This window comes from Aythya fuligula, chromosome 3 (genome assembly GCF_009819795.1).
Source record: "Aythya fuligula isolate bAytFul2 chromosome 3, bAytFul2.pri, whole genome shotgun sequence".
In the NCBI taxonomy this organism is placed as follows: Eukaryota; Metazoa; Chordata; class Aves; order Anseriformes; family Anatidae; genus Aythya; species Aythya fuligula.
Window position 1 is genome coordinate 67,321,086 of NC_045561.1, and position 12,439 is coordinate 67,333,524.

A 12,439-nucleotide genomic window follows, 5' to 3' on the forward strand; every position below is an offset into this window, starting at 1 on the left:
AGCCAGTAGGAGTCACAGACTTGCAAGAAAACAACCTTAATGTGCCTTATAAATCCAACTATGAAGATTTTCTTTAAATCAGTGTGTCTATTTACTTTTTTTTTTTTTTTTACACCAGATGGAAAATCTCAGTTCACCAAGCTGTCTTAAATTTTAAGCATGAGGTTGCTAACAGTTCCAAAATCAAATATATTTTAAAGCCATGTTGAATTACAGAGAGGTTCTCACATAGTCTTGTATTTCCTCAGGACAAAATTTATTCGGTAAAGAATTCCATTTGTTGTCTCTGAGGATTTTGCTGATATCCTTAAGACATATAATGTAAAAAAAAAAAAAGTTTGATTTTTATTTATTTATTTTTTGGACAAAACAACGTCCCCTGGGTCTTAATTTGTGATAACAAGGATTTTTAGTACCAGAGCGCCTTGTAAGAAGAAAAAATGCACCAAAATACTATATAAGACCTCATATTACCACTACTGTATTTTATAAATCACTTGTTTCGTTCAAAGAGTGTTCTATTTTCACAATTTAAAATAATGAAAGAAACCTTATGTTGCTCTTGGAAATATTTTGATGGTTTATTCTACGTGTAAAAATCATATTCAATAGGATATTAACATATCCTATTTAGTAAAGACTCTAGTGTAATCATATATATCTACTTTATTCCTGTCATTCTGAATGACATTTAATGTATAATCAAGGTCAACAATGAATTGTTATGCTCTCTAAACTAGATAACTTTTGCTGTGATGCTCAATGTTAAATTAATCTGCTGTCAAGAAAGCTGTTGCAATGTAAAAATGAAATACCAGTTTTATTGTACAGCCTAAGAATGAACTCACTCCATTTTTAAAGATATCTACCTACTTTTGCATTGCAAAATATGATTTCATACTTCGTTATGTGCCTTTAGGATGTCCTCTGCAATTCTCTACTTCTTCCATCAAACGTGTATCATACTCTTGAATGTACTGAGGACGTCAAATGGTTCAGTTTTAAAAGAGGAAAAAAATGATTCTCTCATGTACCCTTCTTAATTTTCTTATTCTTTTAAAGAGAAATACTGCTTAGCTTAGTAATTTATGCTATTAAAATAGAATGGAGTATCAGTGTTGGATATTATCAATTTTCTCTTCTTATCTGTATTTACAGGATAGCCATTTAATTTTTTATTTATTTTATTTTTTTTGCCCAACTCAACAAGATCTTCAAATCAGTAGCATATATGAATCCCTTATTACTGCAAGCATGCTAGTCTTTCAACTCTGAAACAGTATAAGCAGTATAAACTACTTTGCAAGGGCTAATAAAATGTCAAACATTTGTATTAAACCATGTCAAACACTCGCTGATCACTTTTCCTTATAACACACATTTGGAGAAATAGACAAATACAGGATATGGTATCATAATGGTCAACACTTAAAAGTAATCTTACAGATACAGTGGTTGGCTGTGTTTTTATTAAATTATTAAATAACAAGTTAATACAATGCCTGTGTAGCTCCTGTCTTCTACATAGGATATTGAGATTCCTAGACCTAGGAAGACTGGCTAAATGCAATCTCTGAAGATGTGTCATCATGATAAGTATTTTGGTAAACTAGTTTCAGGGAACATGTTTCACCATTTCCAAAATTTGGTTCAATTTATTATCAGAGAATCATATAATATCCTGAGTTGGAAGGGACACACAAGGATAATCAAATCCAACTCCTGGCTCTACACAGGACCACCCAAAAATCAGACTCTGTTTGAGATCATGGTTCAAATGCTTCTTCAACGCTAGTTATTCAAGAAGCAGGCTTGGTGCTATGCCCATTGCTCTGGGGAGCCTTTCCCAGTGCCTGACCACCAATCAAAAACCTTTTCCTAACATCCATCCCTGTCACAACTCCATGCCATTCCATTGGGTCCTGTTGCTGCTGCCAGAGAGCAGAGCTCAAGTCCCCTCATGAGGAAAACGTAGGACACCATGAGGCCTCCCCTCAGTCTTCTCTGCTCTGGGCTGAACAAACCAAGGGACCTCAGCTGCTCCTCATGCATCTTATCTCTTAAAATTTAGGAACACTACAAAATCTGGTGAAGTATAGGACAGTAATTTTCTTGACAGTACATTTTGTGTTGTAGACCTTCAAAAATACAAGCACAAACATTCTGCAGACAGAATTAGGTGAACCATATCAATCAGTAAATTTGAAATATTTTTATTTCCCATTTAAAATATATGAATATTTTCCTGAAGCATGATATTCTTCTTCTTTTTTTTTTTTTTCCTAATGTGATGAAGCATGGTGAAAATATCCATATGAGTTCAAATCGTTCATATAACTTCAATAAACTAAAATATTTTTAGCATTTGACTAGAATATACTGCATATTCTTTGGATGATCTCATATTTGCAGCAAATCCGAATTGACTGATTTTATTTGCTAATAACTTTTGAGTTTCACCTTAGGACTCCAGTTTCTAGGAGTTACTCAGACCTTCTTGAAGGTGTGTGTTAGATGGGGATATAAGAGAATGAATGCTAAATTGCTATTTAGTAGATTTGACAGTCTATCTATAGGAAAAGTTGAATGATTATAGTAGGACATAGGCAAGTTATTTTCTGTATTCATTTATATTTTATGCTTAGGAAAATTGTATTGTTTTTCTAGTCATTATAGGCTTACTTCATGGATCATTCTTAATTCAAGAAGAAAATAAAATGGAGATCACAGATACATCTCTGGAGAGATACATACAAATGTGTTTTGCAAACTTTTTGTTATATTAGAGCAGTTTAGAAATCGGGAAATAACAGATGCATTTTATTTTTTAGAAACGAGAGCAATGTGTCATTTTCAGGATGTTGAAGTGTTTGCTGGTTATTCATAGACATGGCACTTCAAATATAAAGCTCTTCTTAATTATATACAAAACGTTATTTGTATTTTCCACATGACAGAAAGGTAATGAACATAGTTTAGATGTTTGCAATTTTATTACAATTAAAAAGCCCAGTATTTCTTAATTTGGGCTAAAATAATGCAAGTTTTACTGTATTAAAAAAAAAAATCTACTTAAAAGTAGTAAGGCATTTCAGACTAGAGTACAAGGACACACAAAACTGTTGAGAAGAGAGAATTATGTGGAGAAGATAAATTATACTTCCCTATTTACCCTTTTTCAGAATGTAAAACAAACAAACAAACAAAAAAACAAACACAAAAACAACTAAATCAACTTGAAAGCAACAGATTTAAAACTATATATATATTAAATGATAACCTCTAGAACTTGTCAGAGAATTAAATAAAATGAAGTTTTAATGATTAAAAGTGCATCTTAGGTATTGATTAATGTATATAGCAACTGGTTATAAAGAAAATTTCCCTATAGTGTGTGGGCAATTCTATTATCATTTTCAACTTTTAATTTTTTTGCAGCTTCATATAAAATACTAGTATCAGTGAGAAACAGAATATGTTTTTGTAGAAAATTTATTTACATGTCTTCCCTATTTCAGAGAATAGTAGAGTTGAGAAAAAAACAAACAAACAAAAAAACATTCATTTGTGTGGAAAATAACAGGCATAAGAGACTTCTCATGTTAATATTCAGTATGGTCCATTAAAAATAATATTAATACTTATTATAACAATTTTAGTCAAGTAATAAATGTATCTCATAGACGATGCTGTGTAATCTTTGTTTCATGTTCTATACATTTCATTAACTAGTTTACATTGTCTGTTGTTTAAATTCTTTGTGCATCTGTGCTACAGTAGGTCTGTTTCAGCGTTCAGCTTGTGAAAACTGAAACTTTCCTATCTATCTACGATATCTATCTACTGTTCTGTAGATATTAGCTAAGGTCCATTTGAATGTATGATACAGCAAAGATAACATGGATTGCAGCTAAGTAGAAGTGATAATTAAATAAGGTGAAACCATGTAGAGTAAACTCTCATCTTGAGTTTATTGAGTTAGTATTTGAAGCAATGGTGAAAAATATGGCCTTGAATTTGGGCCTTTATGAATGTTACCGGCCTCATGACCATTATGAAACAAAAGCTGCAACTGTCATCTAAGTTGGTTCAGAATATGCACCTGAATATTTATTTTATTGTAGTAAGTGACAATTAGGTAAGTTTTTCCCTGCTTCCCTGTTAATAATTCCTGGTGTGCAAACTTATGTCTAGCAGTTCAACTAGATAATGGCATGTGTTGAGACTGAAAACTGTTGTTGATTAAAGTAATTTATAAATTATGACAGACAGTGGTAAACAGGTAGGCTTTCACTCTTGGGAAAAACAGATTGCAAAAATAATGAACATAATACTTTTGTTAACGTTTTAATCTATTAAACACACTAATGTGAAAAAAAAATCTGATTCTTAATGAGGTGCAGATAACTTTCAATTCAGAAAAAGTTGTTTTTTATTACTTTTTTTTAAAAAAATACATTAAATAACTGCTGTGTTCAAGCAGTTTTTTCTACAATAATAAATTTCACTATTTAAGTCAAAAACTCAGAAAAGCTTCATGCATAGTGTCTTTAAAAGTGTCTCTACCTGTTTACTTTGCTGTCATTATTAAAAAGAACCAAACACACACAAACACACAAAATATTTTTCTATTTATTGTATGTAATTTTGACATTTAGTTAAAATGCCATAAAAACACACATGAAATAATTGGTGCACATAACTAAGCATAAAAGTTAATGTGATAAGATATATTTTATGATAACTAGTTATTTTGTATAAATTAAACATATATTTATCATATATTATCTTTGACTATGTAGATTCAGTAAAAGTTAGTGCCTATAAATCTAAAATATTACTAGGGGCAATCCAGATATAAATTTGCTATGTCTCATGAAGTCTTACGTTATGCTAAATAATGACATAAAGCAAATATGTTTAGTTAAATTTTTAGTGACATCATTTCCTTTTATTGAGAATACTTCATAAAATATGGCTTAGTTGCTTGATGCTTGCAATAATACAGCTTGCATTTTCACCCATTGATCTGAGAAAATCCATCGGAATGTTTATTTCTTTGAATTTAGTTTTAAACTTTACTTTTCAGTTGATTAATATTTAAGCATCTTTTTTCAGGTCAGAAAGATCAGCACAATAGTTTGACCACTATTTTTTTTTCTTTGTTGTTGTTGTTTTTGTTCTATTTTGTTTTTATTTTGAAGAACATCAAGAAAAGAGAGTTTGTGGTCAGGTGAAAATATTTTTACTGAATTGTCTAATGTTATGACTGCTTCATTTACAGAAAACAATAATGTTGTTTTGCATTATCTTTTTCCTGCTTCATTCTCAAATTTAAAGCCACTCTGCCATCAAGTATATAATATATGTATGTATTACATATATGTAAGAACTTACTTTATAGCAGGGCAAAATTATTCATTCATAATAGAAAGCAGTTAAACTTGGATGGATAAAAAGTAGTGAGTTATAGTAAAATTTGGGTCCATTCTGTCAGTCTTTAATCAAAGAAGCATAAAAAAAAATAGTGGTAGTCCTTAAATAGTGCTTAGTGCCTTTAATAGTCCTTAGTTAATGATTTTATTCTCTATTGCTTAATGAAAGTTGATTTTTTTTGAAGGGTAAACCGAAGTGAAGCATGTTTGTATTTATCCAGGGAGAATGTTACTTGAAAATTAAATTATTGCAGCAAAACTTGGCTGAAAGTGCAGTAAACTGGAAGTGCTTTACATATTAAGTTTATTCAGACAGGTCTGCTCTTAAGTAATTAATTTGAACAAAACCAGCATTTTATGTTCTTTGCATTTTGACTTTTGATCTCCTTTGAAATTCTGAAGCAAGTATACTTTGCATTTGAAAATGAAGAACAAAATACAATCAATCTCTTAAGCCTTTATCTCTTCCTCATTTTTTGTTTTCATTTTTTTTGATAATCTATGCTCTAAAACTAAAAATCAGATTGAATCTTTTGAGAAACGTTTGTGACAATATAGTAGTCCTATTTATAATTCAGATTTTATTTTTTTTTTACGATTAATAGAAAATGTTTTGTTATAAGTTTTAAAACATAGAGTAAAATTACAAAATTTTTAAACATGCATTTGAAAGTTTATATTTCACTAGATGCCAGCTTCCTCTTGTTTCATTGTAAACTAGGAAAAACTAGTAATATTTCATTAAGGTACCTAAAAATAGCACAAGCAAAGTTAAATTGAATAGTCAGTATTTCCTAACTGCTTCATTTTACTGATGTCATCATGTAAGGAAATGAGATATCTTGCACTGGCTAAGACCATGTGGAATTTTGTAACTAGGTGAGTGTTAAGATACTATAAAGAAGGGTTCTTAACAACAGGAATTAGAAGTGATTTATTTTTTTGAATTTTCTCAAGAAGTCTAATGATCATGCAGTACTGATAGTGGTTACTGCTTGACTTAATTATGGCCCTGTTCACTTTCTTTCTGCTTCTCAAAACTGGGAAGAACCATTGCCATTTGTAGTACCTTTACCCCACTTGAACAAATGTAACTGTGACAGAATTAAGCTATTATATGTGTTCTCAGCTTACCTAGGCATAACTGCAATTGTGCTATATTTTTTCATTGTGAACATGACAACTAGACTAGTAGAATGAAGGCAAGATGAGTTTGGCATCATAATAAGTATGGAATAGAATCATAGAATATTCTGAGTTGGAAAGGGACTCACAAGGATCACTGAGTACAGCTCCTGGGTCTGCACAGGACCACCCAAAAATCAGACCATGTGTCTGAGAGCATTGTCCAAACACTTCTTGAACTTCTTGAAGCATGCTCGGTGCTGTGACCACTGCCCTGGGGGGCCTATCCCAGTGCCTGACCATCCTGTGGGTGCAGAACCTTTCCCTAACACTCAGCCTGACCCTCCCCTGTCCCAGCCTTATGCCTTTTCCTTGGGTCCTGTCACTGTCTCCAGAGAGCAGAGCTCAGCACCTGACCCTCCACTCCCCTTACGAGAGAGCTGCAGGCCACCATGAGGCCTCCCCTCAACCTCTTCTGCTCTGGGCTGAACAAACCAAGGGACCTCAGCCACTCCTCATAGGTCTTACCCTCTAGGACCTTCACCACCTTTGTAGCCCTACTTTGTACACTCTAAGTTTTATGTCCTTTTTATACTGTGGTGCCCAGAACTGCATATAATACTCAAGGTGAGAACATGTCTGCTAGTGATCTCTACAACTTCAGAATTAAAATAGAATAAAACAATGCCAACAGTTTCAACAGTGTAAAACCAGAATCTTCAAACTATATGCATGTGCAACCCTTGCCTCTTCAAATTTTGCAGTAAATGTAAATGAAAGTCGTATTTTCATTTCAGGTATATCTGAGCCATTTAAAGAAAACTTAGAGCAATAACTGCTGTGCTCCAGTGCATTCCTGCTGGTGTTTCCTTTCCCTACAACTGAGTTAAAAGTTTTGTTGTCTGTTACCAGCTACATTAAAGATACCTAACAAAGAACATCCAGCAGGAGTATTCTTCTTGGAGAATACTAAAATCTGTCAACCGCAAAAGACTTCTCTTCAGGAAAATATAGGTGCCCAGACAACACAGGAATCTGTTCTGGAAACAAACAAACAGAAAGCTTCTCCCTTCCAAAAATTATCCTTTTCCAACTGCAAGAAGCATGTATTCCTGTGGGACTTTGGGACACATCCACAATGCAGATAGTATCCTTTTGGCTTTGTGCCATGAGTGATTTTTATATTAGGCTTTGTTCTCTCTCTCTCTGTCTCTCTCTTTCTCTCTCTTATATATATATATCTATTGTTATTTTAATTAATTTTATTTAGTTTTGTCTGTAAGAGGTACTATGTATGGGACAGTGAGAACAATAGTTGAAGTTACTAACATGCTAAAGAAACCTGTATATAGTATTTAAAATATTACCTACTCATGTGGAATATGCAGTCAGTACATGCATTATTTTTTATGAGAGATGACAAGAGAACGGGTGAATTTAACATGACCATCATCATCTCAAAGGGTTTAATACCGAACCCCAGATCTTGTTAGAAATGTCCATGGAAGGACAGACCACAGTTTTCCACTTGCATAGCTATCATTTGCTTTTCTTGAGCAAGTGGACACGTGTCTGTTCTGAATGCTACCTGTCTTTAATCTGTATAACCCTGCGACAGTTGCATCTATTTACTCTACCATTTAAAGCATCTATGCATTTTAATCTTTTGTTTACAGCTACCTAGCACTTCTCAGGCTTTCCTGTTGAATGCTAATGGAGAACTCAGGTCTTAGCCTTTTCAGAATAAAATAAGCAGTTAACTAAGAGCTTTGAAAATGATAGCCTCACTAAACTATTTAATAAATTGCTCAAGTGTCATTTTTACTCATAATTCTGAAAGATTGCTTCCAAGTGGGTAATTTCTCAAGAGGCATTTATGAATATGCATTCATTAAACTGATAGAATATGAGTTTGAGTGCATTTCAGCATTTTTCCATTGTTTTGTGCCTTGCATTGCTATTAATACAAAAATATTTCAAATCTGAAAAATGCAGTTCCCCAATACTTTTACAAATTAATTCATCAGGATTCAGTATCTCTTAACTGATGGCAGTGTAAGGCAGAAGAAACTGTCAGATACAGAACAGGTAGCATTTTTGTCTTCTGATGTACCTCCAGGAAATATATCCATATGAAAAGATACGATGAAACTAACTTGCCAGAGGACATTAAAAAATCTTTTGGGAATCATAGGCAAAATCAAATTGTTCAAAAAAAGACATATTTTACAGCAGAACTCAAACCCTGCTTAATCTGACTAGGTGTAAATGCTATGATGTTGTCAGACATACCATCCGTGAAGCTATAATCTACACAAACCTAAGAAATTTAGGAGCCAGTGTTCCACATGCATTACACTGCTTTTCTCATTATTTTTTTTCCAGAAATACGCATTACGAAATAATAGCTTAGTAATAACAACAGCAATAGCAACGATTAAAATAAGTATCTACTTTTTATAAGTAAAACAGAATCTTCAAAATAGTAATTTTATTTCTTTCATAAAAAGATCCAGCCTTTATATATGTATTTTGCAGAAGGTTTATCAAAACTGAGTCCTTCCATTTACTGAGTAGGTTCAGGCTTCTGCCAATTTAGAAATCTCCAAGGAAGACAGGAAAGAATTCTTACACACAGCTTAGAATATATAATGGACAAAATGTAAATGGAGTTTTATTTTTTTATAGACTTTTTTTTTTTTAATATTTAGACACTTGCAGCTGTAAAAGAGGGACTGTAAAATTGTAGTGTATTTGCTTTTGCCATTAATGGCATTAGAATTGTTCATTTAATGTTAGTCTGGAACAATTTAGGGAATACATTTGCCCAGGTAGCAGTTGAAATGTATTTCCAGAGTAAGTTTAATTCTGTTAACAGGTTTGTTCATATATAATATATATTTGCACATATATATATATACATATGAATACATGCATTTGCATGGGTGATGGCTGTATGTTTGATTTTGTTTAAATAATATCACCACTGATATCGAAACAAAAAAACATCTGGCAGTAGAATTTGTAAAAGTAACATATTGTCTTTAGCTCAGTACCTCAAGTGTTGTAGAGCTTCCCAAAACTTTAGGAGAGTTAAGGCTTGGATGGTCCTTGTACTTGTATTCTAAAACCTAAACAGGACAGAGCAGGTTAGGGTTAAGGTCCTTGGTACTATTCCAGTTTACATGGACTGAGTTGACCCCTGGGAACATTTACCAGCATTGGAATGGCAGCTATTACTGCCAGGGTAAGCAGCATACAGGGAGTGATTTGAGCTAGTGTGAGAAACCACAGCTATCTCCCATCAACCTCAAAGTGTTTGGTAAATTACCCACAGAATCGGTTCTAGAGTTTCTGTATAAAGAAGTACTTTTTAAGTATATACTTTTTTTAAGTATATACTTTTTAAGTATATTTAAGGAATTGTTTTGCCCCTTGAAATGCATCAATGCATTTATATTGTAAATGTTTAAGTAGACATGAAGATAAGTCTCATGTCCTATGCCCACCTCCCCATTTTAAAATCAATGAGGGAAATCTCCCTCTCTTTCCCTTTCTGTTTTTTTTTTTTCCTTGTTTGAGAAAGGAGAAAGAGAGTAAGAGAGTAAAAATGACTCAGTAAAGAGAGTTTCTTTATTGTCATCTCTTGAAATCTTTTGTTCAAAACATCAGGAGAGTGTGAACATTAGTGAAGAATAAACCTGAAAATATTTGGAGATTCAGCTTAGCAGTTCAAATGCTTTCTTACGCGTTATGACTCGTCTTTCTACACTCCTGAAATGAAATTAATTCAGGATAATAATCCACCTTGTAGTGTTTTGTCACTGTTAAAAAAAAATAATTGTGGACAATTCTGTGAAAATGAAATACTCTAGAGAATTTTTAAAGTGTAAGTTGCTGAAAGATTACTCAAACTAGAATATTAGTGAGAAACTTTATTATTCAAAGGGAAAAAGTCAAGCTTTCAACTTGCTGGAACTGGCTAATTTACTTCGAAATATGATTGGAAAGCAGGCAGTTGCTCAGATCAAGAGTAACAAACTTGGATAATTTTATCCCCCAAATTATATAATTCTGTAAAATGCTCTTTTGTGCAAAATATGTCAATCTACACTTAAATTAGCATTTATTTTATTTATTTATTTTTTAATATATCATTCAAATTGTAGTAAATTTGCTGCATCCAGTATCTCCTATTAGCCTCCAAGTGTTTGGTAAATTAACTACAAAATTCATTCTTGTGTTTCAACATGCAGAGGTACTTACATAGTATCTTAATGAAGCATCCAATGAAAAACAAGTGTCAATAACTGCTACCATTCTGTTCAGCCAGTACTGTTCAGGATATAAAATGCATTTAGCATTCACGGTAATTATAAAATAAGTAATTCTTACTAATGGAATTTAAAATAATAAATAAACATTAATAATTTATAATTGTTTTAAAAACTATTAGATTGTTTGCATGTATTGTCAGACCACAACCTGATATATGAAGGTACGGAATGATTTAATACAAGAAAAGGTGACATTTTTTCCTAAAGGATTAATGAATATTGGTATTACAGATAAATCCTCTACCCAAAATAAGTCTGGCCTCACAGCTACATTAAAGAGATAACACACTGCAGTGTATTTATGTCACAGCTGGGCCTATGCTTTAAACAATCACTATTTAAGGGTATTCTGTAATCACCGGAAAGATATATTTTCGTGAAACAGCTTACTCTGTTATCAAGTTTGAAATTATAGAAAGAAAATCACCTCATTTGCAATTAAGTCTCAGTGGACTGTGTTTACATATGTTAAGTATAGAAACTGACCATAATTCTTGTAAATTCTATATTATAGCAGGATGGAAAGAATGAAAGGATGCTCAAGCAGTGTCTGAAAGATTATTAATATAAGACCACAGTCATATAATTGTAAAATGATTTCTTCATTATTTATGAGAATACTCAGATTTTTTTTTTGTTTCTCAGGATTGTTTTGTATACACTATAAAACAAACAAACAAATAAAACACCAAAAAACACCCATTTTAAAAACAAACATGTAGTACCAGCTTTAGAAGATTAGAGTGCAGATTAACAAATGTATATATTAAAAATTGTACTTTGGACAAATAAAGTATAGGCATCAGTTGTAGCCTCCTCTTTTCCCCTCACTAGAGTGGTGAATAATAAGATAGTTCCCTGCAGCTATCTATGACAGGCAAAATCTCTTTGCATGTTGTAATTAGTTTACAGCACCCTATAGCCTGCAGTCCAGCAGGAATTATTAGCAAGCAAGTACAGTATAAACAAAAAGATATTTCCTGAGGTACAGAAGCTGATGGTTGCTTCTTTCGTCACCAATTTCCTTCTCACGAGAAACAATTCTTTTATTTTAAAGATGAGCATACTTGTATAATTAACCAGCAGAAGGTATAAAAGGTATAAAGCTATCTTGTTTTAGGTTGTGGCAGTTGTTTGAGACAATTGATAAACTTGGTGAATTTAGGCTATTCTAAGTAAAAACTGAGAATGTTTCAAGGTTTTTTTTTGCTATATAGTGGATTGAACAAAGCAAATAAAACACTTCCTATGCCTAGGAAGTGTTGTGAAAGAAAACACACAAAAGAAAGTAAGGCACTTGCCCTTCAGAGTATTTTTTGTTTTTGAGGACTTTGAGGGAGGTACCCTTACATGTTTCCTACTAAGACACACTTTGATTAAACCCAGCTTCAGAAAAAATATTTTTATGCAATATATTTAATGATTTCCTTTCATGCCTATGTGAGCATGCCTTTCTGTTTTAATTGTACACAAAGACACTCTCTTGATCACTACAGGCACAGAGCAGTACATGTTCTCAATGAGAATAGTAACTCTCCCAAA

General features: G+C 32.5%; 1 protein-coding gene across 2 annotated transcripts in view; it reads left to right on the forward strand.

Moving 5' to 3' along the window:
• The window catches only part of GRIK2 (glutamate ionotropic receptor kainate type subunit 2), a 394,781-nt gene that overhangs the window by 276,480 nt on the left and 105,862 nt on the right, over positions 1 to 12,439 (forward strand). The gene's annotated exons all lie outside the window — the stretch shown is intronic.